Source organism: Chiloscyllium plagiosum, unplaced genomic scaffold (genome assembly GCF_037043375.1).
Source record: "Chiloscyllium plagiosum isolate Xiang-an unplaced genomic scaffold, Cpla_swu_hap1 HiC_scaffold_10, whole genome shotgun sequence".
Taxonomy (NCBI): domain Eukaryota; kingdom Metazoa; phylum Chordata; class Chondrichthyes; order Orectolobiformes; family Hemiscylliidae; genus Chiloscyllium; species Chiloscyllium plagiosum.
Genome location: NW_028270148.1, coordinates 65,289,743 through 65,310,846, shown reverse-complemented (window position 1 = coordinate 65,310,846; position 21,104 = coordinate 65,289,743).

The window sequence follows — 21,104 nt, the reverse complement described above, 5'->3', positions numbered from 1 at the left end:
GATGTTACCTTAGACTTTGTGAGTGAGTGCAAATCCATAAAAGTACACCAGCAGGAAGTACACCATTTTTCAGTAACAATGTTCAATCAACAATGCATGGGTTATTTGACAATTCTAAAAGGATGGAAATATAATTTTTAGAAGTCAAAGGCTGCTATTTTCAGACTTGGATTGTAACCCTAATTAGAAGCAAATTCTATCCTTGACACCTTCCCCCCTGCAACACACATACACAGTTCCATTGACATGTGTGAAATTGCCCAGGTGCATTCTGTACACAAAGAGTGGGGCAAATTCAATGTGGTCACTTACTGTCATATCAGTCTACACTTGATCATTAATATAGTGATGGGAAGTATCAGCAACAGTGCTATCAAGCAGCACTTGATCATTGATGCCTTGTTTGAGTTCCACTATGGTCACATACAGCCAACCTACCTTTAGTTTTGGTTTAAACATAGACAAAGAGTTGAATTCCAAAAGTGAGTTGAGAGTGACCGCTCTTGAAATCAAGGCCATATTTGACCAAGTGTGGCTTCAGGGAACCCGAGCAAAATTGGATTCAGTGAAAATCAAAGGGAAAACTCTGCTGGTTGGTTTTATGCCTGGTACATAGGAAGGTGATTGTTGTTGTTAGAAGTCAGTCATCAAAGTTCCAGAACATCTTTGCAAGTGTTCTTCAGGGTGGTGTCCTAGGCACAACCATCTTCAGCTGCTGTTTCAATACCTTGCCAGAAGTGGGATGTTTGTTGATTGTGACACAATTTCAACATTCACAACAATTCAGATACTGAAATAGCCCATGTCCAAATACAGCAAAACCTGGACAATGCCAAGACTTATCTAGGAAGTGATAAGTAGAATTCATGTCACACGCTGTAAATGCTGTTACCATCACTAATTCTCCAACAGTCAACATTTTTGGGGTTACTTTTGACCAGAAGCCGTACTTGACTGGCCATATGGATACAACGGATAGAATAACAAGTCATAGGAACCAGGAGTAGGTCATCTGGCCGTTCAGGCCGATTCCATCATTCAGTAAGATCATGGGTGATCTTTTTGTGGTTTCAGGTCACATACCCACCCTCTTATCATAATCCTTAATTCCTTTACTGTTCAAAAAAGTATTGTTCTTAACTTTAAAAACATTCAATGAGATAGCCTTAACTACTTCACTGGGCAGAGAATTCTACAGGTTCACAAACCTTGGAGTGAAGAAGTTCCTCATTATTTCAGTCCTAAATATGCTCCCCCTAATTTTGAGACTATGCCCTCTTGTTCTGGTTTCACCCACCAGTGGAAACATCTTCCCTGTTTCTATCTTATCGATTCCATTCATAATTTCATATGCTTCTAAAAGATCACCTCTCATTCTTCTAAATTCCAATGAATATAATCCTAGTCTACTTTGCCGTCATAAGTCAGTCCTGTCAGCTCTGGAATCAACCTAGTGAATCTTCTCTGCACCCCCTCCAGTGCTAGTACATACTTTCTCAAGGATGCAGTGCAGACCCCTAGGTGTGGTCTCACCAGCATCGTATACAATTGTAACACAACTTCTCTCCTTTTAAACTCAACTCCTTGAGCAATGAAGGACAAACTTCCATTTGCCTTCTTAATTACCTGTTGCACCTGCAAACCAAACTTCTGCAATTCATGCACGGGTCTCTCTGCACAGCAGTATGCTGCAATGTTTTTAAAAAACCATTCAAGTAATAGTCCTTTTTACTATCATTCCAACCAAAATGGATGACTTCACATTTATAAATGTTGAACTACATCTGCCAGGCCTTAAACCATATCTTTCTGCAAACTTTCAGAGTCCTCTCTGCAAATTTTGACACACTAAATGTCCCCAACCCCAAATCATATGTGCGAATTGTAAACAACCGTCTCAACACGTGGTCTCAACCCTGAGGCACTGATGGCCATTTATCCCTACCCTCTGCTTCCTGTTAGTTAACCAATCCTCTATCCATACGTTAATACACTGCCTGTAATGCATTGCATCTTTATCTTACGTAGCAGTCTTTTGTGCTGCACCTTGTCAAATGCATTCTGGAAATCTAGGTACACCACATCTACTGGGTCCCCATTGTCCACTGCGCTCATAATGACTTCACAGAATTCCAGTAAATTAGCTAAACATGACTTGCCTTTCATGAACCCATGCTGCATCTGCCTAATGGGACAATTTCTATTTAGATGTTTTGCTAATTCTTCCTTGATTATAGGTCAAGCATTTTCCCCACTACAGAAGTTAAGCTAACTGGCCTATTTTTCCCCATCTTTTATCGACCTCCTTTTTTAAATAGTGGCATCACATTTGCTGTTTTCTAGTCTGCTGAAACTGGCCCAGAATCCAGAAAATTTTGGAAAATAACACGTGCATTTGGTTTTTCTCCAGCCATCTTTTTTTAGTACGCTGGGATGCATTCCATCAGGACAGAAGGCCTCTCCACCTTTAGCCCCATTAGCATTCCCAACACTATCCCTTTTATGTTAACAATACTTTCCAGGTCCTCACCTACCCTAGTCTCCTTGTCAATTACTAGCATGTTATTCATGTCCTCCACTGTGAAGCCTTACATAAAATGCCTGTTCAATGCCTTGGCTATTCCTTCATTTCCAATTATTACTCTTCTTATTCTCTAAAGAACCAATGTTTACCTTAACCACTCCTTTACATTTTGTATATTTGTAGAAACATTTATTATCTGTTTTCATATTCTGAGCTAGTTTACGCTCAGATTATTTAACTTTAAAGCTTTTTTTGAGGCTTTCAGTTGACCTTTGAAGTTTCCCAATTTAGTTTGCCACTGGTCTTTGCCACCTTGTATGCCTTAGGTTTCAATTTTATAGCTTCCCTTATTTCTTTAGACATCCAGGGCTGATTACCACTTTTCTACAGTCCTTTCTTTTCATTGGAATATACTTTTGCTGGACACTTTGAATAATTGCTTTGAAAGTCCTCCACTGTTCCTCAATTGTCCCACCATAAAGTCTTTGATTCAAGTCTACTTTAGTCAACTCCTCCCTCATCCTATTGTAGCTTCCTTTGTTTAAGCCCAGGAGCTTGGTATTGGATTTTATCTTCTCACTTTCCATCTGTATTCGAAAATCAACCATACTTTCAAGAGAATTCCTAACTATGAGATCATTAATTATTCCTGTCTCATTAAGCACAACCAGATCTAGGATAACTTGCTCCTTTGTTGGTTCCATTACATACTGTTCAAGAAAACTATCGCTGATACATTCAAGGAACTCCTCCTCAAGACTGCCTTGACCGACCTGGCTCGACCAATTGACATAGATTAAAATCCCCCATGATAATTACTGTAACATTTTTACAGGCATTCATTTTTTTTGTTTGTTTATTCCCCATCCTAATGTGATATTATTATTTGGTGGGCTATGGGGACAAGCCAGGGAACGATAGACCAGTGAGCCTGATGTCAGTAGTAGGCAAATTGTTGGAGGGAATCCTGATGGACAGGATGTACATGACAGGAATTCTCTTGAAAGTATGGTTGATTTTCAAATACAGATGGAAAGTGAGAAGATAAAATCCAATACCAAGCTCCTGGGCTTAAACAAAGGAAGCTACAATAGGATGAGGGAGGAGTTGACTAAAGTAGACTTGAATCAAAGACTTTATGGTGGGACAATTGAGGAACAGTGGAGGACTTTCAAAGCAATTATTCAAAGTGTCCAGCAAAAGTATATTCCAATGAAAAGAAAGGACTGTAGAAAAGTGGTAATCAGCCCTGGAAAGGTAAGGACTGATTAGGGATAGCCAACATGACTTTGTGTGTAGGAAATTGTGTCTCACAAACTTGATTGAGTTTTTTGAAGAAGTAACAAAGAGGATTGATGAGGGCAGAGTGGTACATGTGATCAATATGGACTTCAGTAAGGCGTTCAACAAGGTTCCCCATGGGAGACTAATTAGCAAGGTTACATCTCACAGAATACACAGAGAACTAGCCATTTGGATACAGAACTGGCTCAAAGGTAGAAGACAGAGAGTGGTAGTGGAGGGTTGTTTTTCAGACAGGAGGCCTGTGACCAGTGGAGTGCCACAAGGATCGGTGCTGGGTCCACTACTTTTGTCATTTATATAAATGATTTGGATGTGAACATAAGAGGTACAGTTAGTAAGTTTGCAGATGACACCAAAATTGGAGGTGTAGTGGACAACGAAGAAGGTTATCTCAGATTACAAAGGATCTGGATCAGATGGGCCATGGGCTCAGAAGTGGCAGATGGAATTTAATTCAGGTAGGTGTGAGGTGCTGCATTTTGAGAAAGCTAATCAGAGCAGGACTTATACATTTAATGGTAAGGTCCTAGGGAGTGTTGCTGATCAAAGAAACCTTGGAGTGCAGGTTCATAGATCCTTGAAAATGGAGTTGCAGGTAGATAGGATAGTGAAGAAGGCATTTAGTATGCTTTCCTTTATCAGTCAGAGTATTGAGTACAGGAGTTGGGAGGTCATGTGGTGGCTGTACAGGACATTGGTTAGGCCACTGTTGGAATACTGCTTGCAAATCTGGTCTTCCTATCGGAAAGATGTTGTGAAACCTGAAAGGGTTCAGAAAAGATTTACAAGGATGTTGCCTGGGTTGGAGGATTTGAGCTATAGGGAGAGGCTGAATAGGCTGGGGCTGTTTTCCCTGGAGTGTCCGAGGCTGAGGGGTGACCTTATAGAGGTTTACAAAATCATGAAGTGCATGGCTAGGATAAATAGACAAAGTCTTTTTCCCTGTGGTGCGGGAATCCAGAACTAGATGGCATTGGTTTAGGGTGAGAGCAGAAAGATACAAAAGAGATCTAGGGGGCAACTTTTTCATGCAGAGGGTGGTACATGTATGGGATGAGCTGCCAGAGGAAGTGGTGGAGGCTAGTACAATTGCAACATTTAAAAGGCATTTGGATGGGTATATGAATAGGAAGGGTTTGGAGGGATATGGGCCAGGTGCTAGCAGGCGAGACTAGATAGGGTTGGGATATCTTGTCGGCATGGACAGGTTGGACCGGAAGGTCTGTTTCCATGCTGTACATCTCTATGACTACACCTATCAGTGACCTTCTTAGAATTTCTTATTTCCGCCCAAATGGATTCAACCTTATTCTTCATGGAACTATATAATCTCTCACCACTGCCTTCATGTCCTCCTTAAATATCAAGAGCTAAACCACTTCATTTACCTTCCTGTCTGTTCTTCCCTATAGTCTGATACCCCTGGACATTTAATTCCCAGTCCTGACCATCCTGCAACCATGTCTCTGTAATATCCAATAGATCATACTCATTGTTAATGATTTGTACCGTTAACTCATCTCCCTTGAATCGAATGCTACAAGCATTCAGGTAAAGTGCCTTTATGCTAGCTTTTATACCTTTTTTGAATTCTGACATCTCCATTACATTAATAAAATCTCCTGAGTTTTCCTTCTTTTTAACTTCTTTCATAGTCTTCGATGTAGTCAAACTCTCCTCCACACATGTTGATGTGCTACTTTCTTTTCTGTTTAGCATCATACTTCCTGTCATTTTCCCCTTCTCTCCTCCCCCCATTCATCAGTTTAAATTCCTAGTGCCCACCCTATTTATTCTTTTTGCTAGCCCCAGATTGGTTCAGGTGGAGACCATCCCAACGATACAGGTCCCTCCTGTTTCAAAACCGATGCCAATGCCCCATGAAATGGAACCCCTCTTACCCACACCACTCCTTTAGCCATGTGTTTACTTCCCTAATTTTCTTATCCCTAAGCCAATTTGTATGTGGCTTGGGTAGTAATCTGGAGATTATAACCTTCGAGGACTTGTGCTTGATAATCCCCAAACAGGTCCTCCTTTCCAGCCTTGCTATGTTGTTTGTCCCAATGTGGACCACAACAATTGGATCCTCGCCTTCCCACTCCAATATCCTTTCAAAGCAGTCAGAGATGTCTCTCACCCTGGCACCAGGCAGGCAACACACCATGCAGGACTCTCAATCCTGCTTACAAAGGATGCTGTCCCCCTAATTATAGAGTCCCCTACAACTACCACTTGTCTTTTTGCTCCCCCCTCTTGAATCATCTCTTGCACAGTTCAGTGGTCAGCTGGCTCATCCTTGCTACAGCTCTTTTCCTCATCCTCACAGGGAGCTAGTAACTAATACCTGTTAAAAAAGATCGAGAGCTGAGGCCCCTCCATTCCTGAATTCAGGATCCCTCTACCTGCCTTACTTGCAATCACACACTACTGTTCCTGATCACTGACTGAATTTGAAGTACTTAATCTACCAGGTATAACCTTCCAAAACAAAGCATCCAGGTATTTCTCCTCCTCCTGCATGTGCCACAATGTTTGCAGCTCAGATTCCAGCTCATCAACTTTGAACTGAAGTTCCTTGAGCAACCAACACTTGCTGCAGATTGGTCACTGCAGCTTGCAATGGGAACTGCCAGCTCCCATATCATACAGCTACAGCACATCACCTGCCTAGACATCTCTATTTAGTTAATTACTTTATTAATTTATATAAATGTATTAATGAGTTAATTAATTTATTACTACTTCTTTGCTGTGTTCTTTTTCAAATTTAGTGCGGATTTTCTACCGGCCAATCGAGTCATGGCTTCCTTGTAACATAACTCCAGATATTTTTTTGCAGCTACAATGTGCCCCAAGCTCAGTTAGTTTTATGCTCACTCTGTGGTACTGCCCCACCCTATTACTGCTCCCTGCAGTCTAGAAATATTGTAGTGAGTAACTCATAACTCCCTAAAGTGTGACAACCATCTACAAGGCACAAGTCAGGTGTGTGATGGAATATTGCCCACTTGCCTGGATGAATGCAGCTTCAATCAGCTTGCCATCATCCAGAATAAAGCAGGCCACTTGCACTGCATCCACAAATATCTACTCCAACCACCACCAAGACTCAGTTGCAGCAGTGTACACCAATTACAAGATGCACTGCAGATATTCACTAAAGATTCTTAGAGAGCATCCTCCAAACTTAAGTTCTTTTCCAAAACACTTACCATTCCTGACTTCGAAATATATCATGAGTCCTTCAGCGTTTTTACATCAAAATCCTGGAATTCCCTCACTAACACATTGCAGATCTACCTGCAGCATATGGGCTGCAGTGGTTCAGGAGGCAGCTCACCACCACTTCCCAAAGGGCAACTAGGAACGGGCAATGAATGGTTGCTAAGTGATGCTCACTTTGCATGGGTGAATTTTTAAAAAATTACCACTTCCTCACAATGGACTGAAAAAAGCCAACAATTGCATGATAACCAAACACATCTTAGATTCTGATTTATCAATTTCATTCAGAAAGCTCCAAAAGGGTGATGATTTCTAACTTATCCAAAAATGTTGTACTGTAGACTGTATAATGTTGCTATTAGGATAAAGTGATCTAGTAACAAAATTATGAGTGGCGTGCGAACAAGATGAGTACAAGAAGGTGGTAACATGCAGCAAGGTTGTTTACAGGTAGGGAGATTTATGTACATCAGAATTATGTACTTTAGGTTTGTGTTGAACATACTCTGCCACTGGTTAACTTTCTTTCTCTTACTAAAATTTAAACATGTTGCTTCCCCCACCCCATACCCCTCAACACAAATACACACACATGAAATATGTTTGACTGAAACTGAACTGATATTTATGAAACCAGCCCCATCACTAATTATCTATCTACAGCCAGACTTTATTGAAAATTGTGTTCTGAGTCCCAAATCCTTAGTCATCTTGGGGATTTAAGAACAGAAATAGATCATTTACCCCCTTGAGCTTACTCCACTGTTCAATGCTACCAATTACAGATTTAAAACTGACAATTGATCTAGCATCCTTGGGACACTGTATGTGCGGAATTTGTACACTCTTCCTGTGTCTGTGTGGGTTTGCTCTGGTTTCCTCCCACTGTCCAAAGTTGTGCAGGTTAGGCGAACTGGCCATCTAAATTGCCCATTTTGTTCAGGAATGTGCAGGTTAAGGAAATGGGTCTGGGTGGGACTTGATTAGCCAAATGGCCTGTTTCCACATTTTAGGCATTCGATGATGATTATCTCTTTTTCTTTCTCCACAGATGCTGAAAGACCTGCTGAGTTTCTTCATCACTTTCTGTTTTATTATTGTAATTTTTTTTGTGCAGACTTTGATCACATTTTCAAGACCCGGCCTTCAAGGAAGTGCAAGAAAGAAAGTTAGATGTGGCAGAGATAGGATATTGCGATGGAACCATCACATCTTGTCAAGAAACTGGACCTGACATGACAACATCTGGGAGAAAGTCAGGGTGACTGAAGTATCGAGACAGCTCAAGAGAGGAAGCAGGGATGTCATGGGTACATCAAACAAAGTCCAGAAATTCACATCTCAAGAGGGACATTGTAATGAACCATACCAGGAAAGCAGAAGTAAGGAACTCCAAGGAGAGGATAGATGATCGGAGAGGGTCTGAAGAAGAATGTCCTCCAGAGAGACGCTGCCAGAAACTGCAGGTTGAAGAGTGCCATCATTCCACCCAGTTGAAAAAATAAGAACAAAAGAAAAGTTATACTTTTTCCTTGAGTCTCATGGTATCTCTCATTAACCATCCATAGATTTTTGTTGATAGAACTTTTGCCTTTTAGTTCTAAACTGGTTCTGTAACATTAACTTACTTTTGAATGCCTTCCACTGATTGTCTGTCATTTTACCTTTTAAGAGATTTGGCCAGTTTACTATACACAATCTCTGAGTCAATGCATTGATGTCAGCATTATTTAATTTCAATATCTTTGCAGCTGATTTGTGTTTCTTCATCCTGAACACTAAATTAAACTCAATCTTATCCTTGCTATTAGCTAAACGCTCATGCACCATTAAGTTCCTTGTTGATTTTAGGATATAATTCTTCAGCAAAGAGGGTCATACCCGCTCAAGAAATGTACTCTTTTCTGGCATGCTAGTCTGCATTTCTAAATCTGTAAGCAAGTTAAAACCCCCATTAAATGGCCCTGACTTAACTACATGATAGTTTAACCTTTATGTAATTCAACACTTCACAGCTGCTATCAAGGACCTATACATAAATATAGTCAAAAGATAATTATAGAATTGTTGCAGCAGAGAATCAGACCTGTACATCTGTTGTGTCATGCCAGTTCTCTGCAAGAATAATTCAGGTGGTCCTGACCCTGTTTTTTCCCTTGTGTTCCTGCAATTCAATCCACAAGGTCTCCATTACTTAGCTTTGTCTCGTCATTGTCTTATACTTAATAATTGAAATGATTTTATTCTTAATCACCAAGTTTACTCTTCCCCTCTCCATTTTCCCCATCTTTCTGGTTTAACCCAGTTGAATTTGATATATTTAGTGCTGAATAGTGACCATCCAAGTTGAATTTATGCCGGTAATTCACATTCATTCCTTACATCCAAGGGTTGTATAAAGAATCCTCACTTGGGTTTTGCACTCTTATTGGTTCTTCACAGTTCAAATGTTTCCAATGTCTCTTTTGAATCACTTTACATTATTTTTAAGTTTTTCCTATGCCTAAGCAGAATTTCTGATTGTTACTCTCCTCTCTTTTTGTTTGTTTTTGCAGTATTATTTCTGTTTTTTGTTGCTGAAGCCCTTTCCCCACCAGTGATACTTTTGAAATTCTTATGACCACCTATTTGTTTTGTTGAGATCTTGGCTCCAGATCTGGTCAAATGGAGCCAATCCTAATTGTGAAATTCCTTCCTGTCCCAATTACTGATGCCTGTGTTTCATGATGTGGAACAAGTCTTCCCAATATTATTGTTTTAGCAAGGGTCCACCTCCCTGTTTTGCTCATTCCTCTTCCAGTGTATATGTGGCTTATGTAATGGTACACTAATTATAATCTTTAAGGTCCCATTGTTTAATTTAGCCTTATACACTTGTATTTATCTCATGTTCTTCGTTCTGAAATAGACCACAATAACTTGATCCTCTCCCTCCCTCTGAAATCCTTTCAAACTGGTTCACAATGTCACTTCATTGGCATCATGTAGGCAACATATCATATGGGACTCATGATTCTGCTTTCCACGGATTCTAATTATTACATCCTCTACAACTAACAAATTACACATCCCTTTTGCTTTCTCCTCATTAATCCTTTGAATGGCTTGTGTGGTTTTTATTCAGGCTGCCCTGCTGTCTTTTTTTGTCAATACAAAAATCACAAATGCATTATAATGTTGAATGGGATCAACTTCTGAAGATTCTCCTTCTTGATCTCATTTCGATACCCTCACTCTAAGTAAAATTTGTCACATTATTTCTGTTTTGAATCTGCACCCACCTACTGGGTGTAACTGAAGTTTGGAGCAAACTATCCAAATACTGCTCTCCTACCTTTATTATGTCAGAATATTTCCAGCTCACAATCGAGGTCAATAGCTTAGAACCACAGAGATTCGAAATGGGGATATTTACAGTGATGTGTTAGCTCAGAATGGTTTCACTGTCCTCAAACTCCCACTTACCGCAGTTCAGACACATTGCCTGCTCTGATATCTTTATTTGGGTTATTTGTATTTTTATAATCTGCATTTGTTGTTCAAAGTTTTCTTCTTTCTCCCTACTGACTTGTATTAAGCACTGAAGAAAAACTAAATACTTACAGCCTCAAACTGGCACAAACCCTACAAACATTAGACACAAAAAATGAATCTCTTTCAATTTCTGCATCAAATTCAATATCAGCAATGCAATGCACCCACCTCTATTTATATTCCCCCCCCCAACCCCAACCCCAACCCCAATCATGTCTGAAAATTCTATACCTTGGAATGTTGAGCAGCCAGTCCTACCCTTCCTTCAACCATGCCTCAGTGACTGCAAAAATATCATATTGCCACTTTTTGATCAATGGTTTAAGTTCATTTGCTTTACCAATCAAGCTTCTTGGATCAAAATTAGATACTATTTAGCTTTACGGTATTCCCATGCTTGTCTCTTTTCTGCCTGCTAGACTGTCCTAATATCCCTTCTATCTATTCTGTGCCCCATCTCCCTGTCAAATTAGCTTAAAACCTCAACAACAGCAGGAAGTGCATCCTCCCAGCAAGTTTATTGGACCCATTCCAGTTCAAGTGCAATCCTTCCAGCTTTAACAGGTTTCACCTGCCCAGAGATTGTTCTATTGATCCAAAATATCTAAAGCCCTCCCTCTTACACCATTCTTTTCATCACACATTCATCAAACCTATCTTCCCATTCTTATTCTCAATAGCACGTGGCATTGGAAATAATCCAGAAATAACAACATTAGTAGTATTCCTCTTTAATCTAATACTTAAATCTCTAAATTTCTGTTCTCAATTTTTTTCCCATGGCATTGTACAACAACTGCTGGCCGTTCACCCTCTCCTGTCAGCTGCTCTGAGATATCCTTAACCCTGGTACCAGGGAGACAACATACAATTCAAGAGTCTCATTTGTGGTCACAGAACCGCTTGTGAGTTCCCTTTACAGTTGAGTCCCCTATCGCTAAAGCTCTCCCTGTCGTATTCCTCTCAGCTGTGCAGCAGAGCCAGTCATGGTGCCATGAACTTGATTGTTGCTGCTTTCCCCTAAAAGGCTACCACCCCCACCTCACCCCCACCCTCCCCAACAATATCCTGCATATCTGTTTGAGAGTGGATGGCCACTGGAAACTGTCTCCCCATGCCCATTGGTCTTCCTGGTGGTCACCCAAAGCTTTTCTGTGTAGCCCTTACTTGTGGTGTTACCATTTCACTAAATATGCTATTCAAGTTGGGGGGGGGGGGGGTGCTCTGCAGTTTGAGAGAGGTGAAATGTGGGCTTAATAAGCAAGAGTATATTACAGGAATTACAGGGCAGCTGTTTGGATAATGATACCCAGAACATACAAATATGGAAACAAAAAGCAGAAATTAGGTTCAAGAGGGGAAATAATGATAAAACGGCACAAGTAATGGCTTTAAATTTGAATGCGCATAGAATTTGGAATAAAATAAATGCATGAACCACACAAATGCAGGAAAATGGCTATGATCTTATAACCAATACAGAGACATAGTTACAAGGAGACAAGGAGATCAAAGCTGGGAACTAAATACTCATGGGTATGTTACTTTCTGAAAAGGATAGCATATTTGCTACTGAATGGTACAAGCATGATAGCAAAACATTATCTTGAATTGATAAATATAGAATCCATATGGATGGAGCTAAGTAATATAAAGAAAAGAACACAGTAGGAGTAGTCTATATGCCCCTGAGCAGTAGATATACAATGGGATGGGGAATAAATCAGGAGATAATGAGGCATATAGCAAAGGCTGTACATTAATCATGGGTGGCTTTAATATTCATGTAAATTTGGATTTTTTTGGCAGAGGAATCCATAAGGGAGAATTCACAGAGCACATTGAAGATAGTTTCCTAGAACAATATGTTGTTGGTCCAGCCAGGTGTGAGATTATTTTGCCTCTGGTGATGTTTAAAGAGGCAGATTCAATAAATGATCTTATAGTAAAAGAGGCCTTCAGAAACAATGACCATAACATAGTAGAATTTAACATTCAGCTTGAAAGAAAGGAACCAGGGTTGGAAACAACTATGTAGATTTAAATAAGGAATAATTACAAGGAATGAGACTAAAGCTATCTGTTTTGGATTGTACAAAGTTAAAAATCACACAACACCAGGTTATAGTCCAACAGGTTTAATTGGAAGCATTAGCTTTCTGAGCTCTGCTCCTTCATCAGGTAACCATCTGATGAAGGAGCAGCGTTCCAAAAGCTAGTGCTTCCAATCAAACCTTTTGGACTATAACCTGGTGTTGTGTGATTTTTAACTTTGTACACCCCAGTCCAACACCAGCATCTCCAAATCATGTAATGGATTGGAGAAGGAGTTTAGCAGCAAAGATAGTTGAGGAACATTCCAGAAAATAGTTCATGGCTGAGAGCAAATACAAATTCCAATGAGTAAGAAGGATTCTAGGAAGGGGATAAGCTAACCATGGTTAACCAAGGAAGTTAAGAATAGCAACAGATTGCAAAATAAAATGTGGCAATGATTGATGGTAAGGCAGAGGATGATCAAAAATGACCATAAAAGTAATGAGGGAGAAAAAAAAAAATTAAGGGTAAACTTGCAAGTAATATTAAGACAGATAGAAGGGCTTCTTTAAATATATAAAAAGGAAGAGAGCAGTCAAAGTTAATATAGGCTCCTTAGAGATTGAGATTCTGGATCAATGGTGCTGGAAGAGCACAGCAGTTCAGGCAGCAAACCCGCACCAATCAACCAAACCGCCCCGTGGCCCAACATTTTAACTCCCCCTCCCACTCTGCCGAGGACATGGAGGTCCTGGGCCTCCTTCACCGCCGCTCCCTCACCGCCAGGCACCTGGAGGAAGAACGCCTCATCTTCCGCCTCAGAACACTTTAACCCCAGGGCATCAATATGGACTTCAACAGCTTCGTCATTTCCCCTTCCCCCACCTCATCCTAGTTTCAAACTTCCGGTCCCCTTGACTTGTCCGACCTGCCTAGCTCCTTTTCCACCTATCCACTCCACCCTCTCCTCCCTGACCTATCACCTTCATCTCCTCCCCCACTCACCCATTGTACTCTATGCTACTCTCTCCCCACCCCCACCCTCCCCTAGCTTATCTCTCCACGCTTCAGGCTCTCTGCCTTTATTCCTGATGAAGGGCTTTTGCCCGAAATGTCGATTTTGCTGAAGCTCCTCGATGCTACCTGAACTGCTGTGCTCTTCCAGCACCATTGATCCAGAACCTGGTTTCCAGCATCTGCAGTCATTGTTTTTACCTCCTTAGAGAATGAGACCTGGGAAATAATAATTTGGAACCAGGAAATGGCAAAGTAAGTATTTTGCATCAGATTTCACAATAGAAGACACTAAAAGCATCCCAAAATGATTAAAAATTCAAAAGGAGAGGACAGAGTGGGAATAAATACAATAGCCATTACTGGAGGAAAGGTACTAGGGAAGCTAATGGGCCTAAAGACTAACATGTTCCCTGGACCTGAGCAAATGTATCCTCGGATGTTAAAGGAAGTAGCTACAATGAATGCGATGGTAACAATCTTCCAAGTAGGTTCTGGTGAAGTCCCAAATGTTTTGAAAACTGTCAGTGTAACTCCTTTATTTAAAGAAAGAAGGACACAAAAAAGTTAACAATAAGCCAGTTAACATAACATCCATTATCGGCTAAATGTTCCAGTCTATCATAATAGATAGATTGGGAAAGGAGGGGTATAACAAGATCTGGGTGTTCTTGTCCACCAGTAACTGAAAGTAAGCATTCAGCTCAAGTTCGTTAGATGGGGCAGTGTTTGTCCAATGTGTGCAGGAGGGTTTCCTGACACAATATGTAGATAGGCCAACAAGAGGTGAGGCCATACTGGATTTGGTTCTGGGTAATGAACCAGGCCAGGTGTTAGAATTAGAGGTAGGTGAGCACTTTGGGGACAGTGACCACAATTCGGTGACCTTTACTCTAGTGATGGAGAGGGATAAGTGTGCACTACAGGGCAAGAGTTATAGATGGGGGCAGGGAAATTATGATGCTGTGAGGCATGACTTAGGATGTGTGGCCTGGAAAAGTAAGCTTCAAGGCAAGGGTGTAATTGATATGTGGAGCTTGTTCAAGGAGCAACTATTGAGTGTCCTTGATAAGTATGTGCCCGTCAGGCAGGGAGGAAAGGGTCGTGTGAGGGAGCCGTGGTTTAATAAGGAATTGGAATCCCTTGTTAAATGGAAGAGGGCGGCCTATGTAAAGATGAGGCGTGAAGGTTCAATTGGGGCGATTGAGAGTTATAAGGTAGCCAGGAAGGACCTGAAGAGAGAGCTAAGAGCAGCAAGGAGGGGACATGAAAGGTCCTTAGTTGGTAGGATTAGGGAAAACCCTAAGGCTTTCTATAGGTATGTCAGGAATAAAAGAATGACTAGGGTAGGAATAGGTCCAGTCAAGGATAGTAGTGGGAAGTTGCGTGTGGAGGCTGAAGAGATTGGGGAGACACTGAATGAATACTTTTCGTCAGTGTTCAATCAGGAACAGGACATTGTTGTCAATGTGAGTACTGAGTCACAATTAAGTAGAATGGATGGCTTTGAGGTATGTAGAGAAGAGGTGTTGGAAATTCTGGAAAGGGTGAAAATAGATAAGTCCCCTGGGCCTGATGGCATTTATCCTAGGATTCTCTGGGAAGCAAGGGAGGAGATTGCAGAGCCATTGGCCTTGATTTTTATGTCCTCGTTGTCTACAGGAGTAGTGCCAGAAGATTGGAGGCTAGCAAATGTGGTTCCCTTGTTCAAGAAGGGGAGTAGGGATAACCCTAGTAACTATAGGCCGGTGAGTCTCACTTCTGTTGTGGGCAAAATCTTAGAGAGAATTGTAAGGGATAGGATTTATGAACATCTGGATAGGAAAAATGTGATCAAGGATAGTCAGCATGGTTTTGTGAAGGGCAGGTCGTGCCTCACAAACCTTATTGAATTCTTTGAGAAGGTGACTAAGGAGGTGGACGAGGGGAAAGCAGTAGATGTGGTGTATATGGATTTTAGTAAGGCGTTTGATAAGGTTCCCCATGGTAGACTACTGCAAAAAATACGGAGGTATGGCATTGAGGGTGAGTTGGAGGTTTGGATTAGGAGTTGGCTGGCTGGAAGAAGACAGAGGGTAGTAGTTGATGGCAAAGGTTAATCTTGGAGTGCCGTCACTAGCGGTGTTCCGCAAGGATCTGTTTTGGGACCATTGCTGTTTGTCATTTTTATAAATGACCTGGAGGAGGGGTTAGAAAGTTGGGTGAGCAAGTTTGCGGATGATACGAAAGACGGAGGAGTTGTAGACAGTGAGGAAGGATGTGGCAGGTTACAGCGGGATATAGATAAGCTGCAGAACTGGGCAGAAAGGTGGCAAATGGAGTTCAATGTAGCTAAGTGTGAGGTGATTCACTTTGGTAAGAGTAATAAAAAGATGGGGTACTGGGCTAACGGTCGGATACTTGGTAGTGTGGATGAGCAGAGGGATCTTGGTGTCCATGTACACAAATCTTTGAAAGTTGCCACCCAGGTAAATAGTGCGGTGAAGAAGGCATATGGCGTACTGGCTTTTATTGGTAGAGGAATTGAGTTCCGGAGTACTGAGGTCATGTTGCAGTTGTATAAGACTCTGGTGCGGCCACATCTGGAGTATTGTGTGCAGTTTTGGTCACCATACTATAGGAAGGATGTGGAGGCACTGGAACGGGTGCAGAGGAGGTTTACCAGGATGTTGCCTGGTATGGTAGAAAGATCGTATGAGGAAAGGCTGAGGCACTTGGGGTTGTTTTCATTGGAGAAAAGAAGGTTTAGGGGTGACTTGATAGAGGTGTATAAGATGATTCGGGGTTTAGATAGGGTCGACAGTGAGAATCTTTTTCCTCGTATGGAGTCAGCTATTACAAGGGGGCATAGCTTTAAATTAAGGGGGGGGTGGGTATAGGACAGATGTTAGGGGTAGGTTCTTTACTCAGCGAGTCGTGAGTTCATGGAATGCCCTGCCAGTAGCAGTGGTGGACTCTCCCTCATTATGGGCATTTAAGCGGGCATTGGATAGGCATATGGAGGATAGTGGGCTAGTGTAGGTTAGGTGGGCTTGGATCGGCGCAACATCGAGGGCCAAAGGGCCTGTACTGCGCTGTATTCTTCTATGTTCTATGTTCTATGTTCTAGGTGCAACGGGCGGTGAAGAAGGCAAGTGGTATATTGGCCTTCATAGCAAGAGGATTCAAGGAGAGGAGCATGGATGTCCTGCTGCAACTATACAATGCCTTCGTGAGACTGCATCTGGAGTATTGTGTGCAATTTTGGACTCCTTATCAAGGGACAGATACTCTGGCTAGTTAGGGGTGCAATGAAGATTTACCAGACTCATTTCTGGGAATGACAGATCTGGTGTACGGGGAGAGACTGGACTAGATAGGTCCAAATTTATTAGAGTTTAGAAGAACGAGATTGGGTGGTCTGGGAGTAGTAATCTCATAGATACCTATAAAGTTCCAGCAGGATTAGACAGTGTAGATGCAGGAAGTATGTTGTCAATGAGTGAGGAGTTTCCATCCAGGGTTCACAATCTAAACATTAGGGCTAGGCCTTTAAGGACAGAGATAAAGAGGAATTTTTTTTCACCCCCAGAGAGTGATGAGCTTGTGAAATTCTTTCCCACGGTAAACTGTTAAGGCCAAATCATTGCAGATTTTCAAAAAAGATGTAGCTATAGTTCTTAAGACAAAGTGTTCAAAACTTTCAAAGGGTATGGGGAGAAAGCAGGAGCAGGGTACCAAGTTGAATAGTCAGCCACAATCATATTGAATGGTGAACAGGCTTGAAGTGCTGAATGGCTAACTGCTGCTCATACATTCTATGTCTCTATGTTTCTATAAAAGATATAACAGCAGAGGAATATTTAATGCATAATAAGCTGAGTCAGCATGGCTTCATGAAGGGGAAATCATGCCTAACAAACTTCGGAGAATTCTTTGAGGAAGTAACAGCAGAATGGATAAAGGAAAGCAGTGAATGGTGTATGTTTGGATTTTCAGAAGGCATTTCATAAAGTGCCACACATTAGGCAACTTAATAAGAGCCCGTGGTGTTGGAAGTTGTATGTTAGCATGAATTGTTGTTAGCATGAATAATTGCCAAACTAATAAAAGACAGAAAGCTGGCAGAAAGGGGGCATTTTCAGGAAGACACCATGTAACTAGTGGAGTGGCACAATTAGCTGGGCCACAATTATTTACAATATAAATTAATGATTTGGGTGAGTAGCATGAATGTACTATAGCCAAGTTTGTGGCTGACACAAAAATAGGTGAGAAGGCAAGTGGTGAGGATGACAAGTATTGTCAGCAGAGGGCTGTGGCAAGTGTACTGAGTGGGCAAAAAATTGGTAGACAGAATATGATGTGTGGAAATGTAAAATTATGCATTTTGGCGGGGAGAATAGAGAGGCTGATTATTATTTAAATTGAGAAAGAATGCAAAAAAAAGCTTCATAATAGCGGCATGTGAGAGTCCACAACCACAAACCATAAATAAATCTTGCATCCAATTTCAGCAGGTAAGGCATGTGGAATTTTGGTCTGTTTTTCAAAGGGAATTGAGTACAAAATTAGGGAGCTTTTGCTAAAACTTGTGAATCTGTGGAATTCTTTACTACAGAGGACTGCTGAAGTTGGGTCATTAAGTATATTCAAAACTGAGATTAATTTTTTAATCAGGAACAGAATCGAGAGTTATGGAAAAAAAGGTAGGAAAATGAAGTTGAGGATTATCAAGTCAACCATGATCAACCATAAATGGCAGGGCAGACTCGACTGGCTGAATGACCTTCTTCTGCTCCTAGGTTGCATTGTAACTTTTCTCAACAGGTTGATTAAAAGGTTATTTAAAAGTCTCATATAAACGAATTGAATCAACAAAAGATCGTAGGTAAAATAAAGAGGGAAGTTTGATTAACACAGTTAGAATATACGAATAGAATGACAGTTACCATACAAGGGAATCTAAGAGTCATTGACAGCTTATAGTAAGTTAAGTGATGTCTATTAAGGATACTGAGGGTGATGTAGCTATTTTGATCAGCATGTTCAGCTGTACTTCCAGGGCAAATGGGACTTGAACTCAAACCTTCTGGCCTAGAGGAAGGGACATCACTACTGCATCACAAGACCAACCTGATAATGTGAGTAATGCATGTTTAGAGGCACAAGTAAGGCTATAATACTAAATGAATGCTTTGTGTTTATTAAGGTACATGATTCTGATAAAATATTTGCAGAAGTAGAAATTGTACAGGTCATGGATAGAATGAAAATTATGAAGCAGGATGTACTAAAAAGGCTGACTATTCTTGGGCTGGATATGTTGCTTCACCTGAATGGCTTGTAGCTTGGACATTTTAGGGAAAGAGGGGCTGGGGGATTAAAAAAGAAAAACATTAACACAAAAACTTCAGTCACTGGACTCAAAATCTAATTCTGTCCTTCTCTCCACAGATGTTGCCAGACTTGAGTTTCTCAAGCACTTTCTGCTTTTGTTTGAGATTTCCAGCATCGGCAGGCCTTTGTTTTATTTTATGGGGATAATCTTGTTATAATCTTCTAATCTTCCCTAGAATCTTGTTCTCTACACTCATGTTTTGGCACAATCTGGAAAACTGCTGAGTTGGAAATATAACATCCTTATTAAACATAGGATGTAAGTAGAATGTTAGAGCTTAGGGACAGAGCGGGTCTATTGCTAAATTAAAAGCTCTTAAAAGACAAATTCATTGTAAAGAATTTGGTGAAGGGCCATCACTGACAGGCAGTTACAAACTGAACATGACTGGAAGATAAATATTCCATTTATAAGGTCTTTATGAAAGATATGAAAATTGAAAATCGAGGATTAGCAACATTCATAAGAGACACTGTTAGAGCATTAGGAAGGTGCGCTCTGAATATCAAGCTTATAGGTCCTGTTTTAGAAAATACCTGTTAGTTTTAGAAATTAATGTTCTGCTTGTAGAGAATGATATTTGGTTAAAAAAACTGGTAAAAGCAATTGTGCAGTAAATGCAATGAAAACAAATTTGAAGTCTATTACACTTAACCATTTGAAGCAATGTTTATATCAGAAACTAACAGTTTGAAAAGTAAGATTATAAAGCAGCAGGTAGGATAACTTAGCTAAAGAACTAGGAAACGTGATATCAACAATTCTTGCAGTAAGGACAGTCTGGAGAAATGTTATTGTATTCGAGCTAAATTAGTTTAAAAGTATTCAATAAATCTTGAAGGGTTTGTAAAATCTATTTATTATTTCATCAAAAAGGAAGACATTTTAAATGATAGATACTTAAACTTTGTTTCAGAGTTCCTTCAACTTCTATGTTGTCATGACACTGGGTGAAATTTAAGTTCTCTGGTTTCAGTTTGTTCAATGTCTGGTGAGTTGAGTTAATTGCAGCTAGCACCTAGTGTGCAGTTTGTAATACACTGATAGAAAATAGCCAATGAAAATGACTGTGTTCGGCCTGAATTGTAAACAAAGAAAAAAGTAACTTTATTTGCGCCCTGGACTGTGTATAGGGCTTCATTCCAGTGTAAATATCATAAGGACGAAGGAGCAAGAAGATTGCCTTGTTTGAACCTAGCAAAAAAATCTATAGTGGTCCTCTGAGTATGGTGCCAAAAGAAAACATCCAGTAGATTAGCTTGGAAAAACAGGGGACTGAGGCATTCACAGTCAAGAGGTAATAATTGAAAATTTTACCTCCTGAGAATAACTAATGCTTTGGGTTCAAATCCCACCATATCAGCTGCTGATATCAATTAATCAATGAATCTGAAAATGAACCATTGACTGAAACTATTGTTGAATGTTGTAATACCCCATTGTGTTTACTAAAGTGTTTTAAGGAAGAGAATCTGCCATCATAATCTGGTCTGATTTATGTGTCTCTGGATTTACAACAAGAATGGTTGACTTTTCATTAGCCTCTGAAGTGAACTAGCAGGCCACTCAGTTCAAAGGTAATTAGAGATGGGCATTAAAGATGGTTTAGGGTGTAGGTTTGCTCGCTGAGCTGTAAGTTTGATATCCAGACATTTCATTACCTGGCTAGGTAACATCATCAGTGGTGACCTCCAAGTGAAGCGAAGCTGTTGTCCCCTGCTTTCTATTTATATGTTTGTCCTGGGGTTTGTGGTGATGTCATTTCCTGTTCAGTATCTAGATCTATGTGTTTGTTTATGGCGCTGTGGTTGGAGTGCCAGGCCTCTAGGAATTCTCTGGCATGTCTTTGCTTAGACTGTCCCAGGATCGATGTGTTGTCCCAGTCGAAATGGTGGTTTTTTTCTTCTATGTGTAGGGCTACGAGGGAGAAAGGGTTGTGTCTTTTTGTGGCTAGCTGGTGTTCAGGTATCCTGGTGGCTAACGTTCTTCCTGTTTGTCCTACATAGTGTTTGTGGCAGTTCTTGCATGCAATTTTGTAGATGACGTTGGTTTTGTCCATGGGTTGTGCTGGGTCTTTTAAGT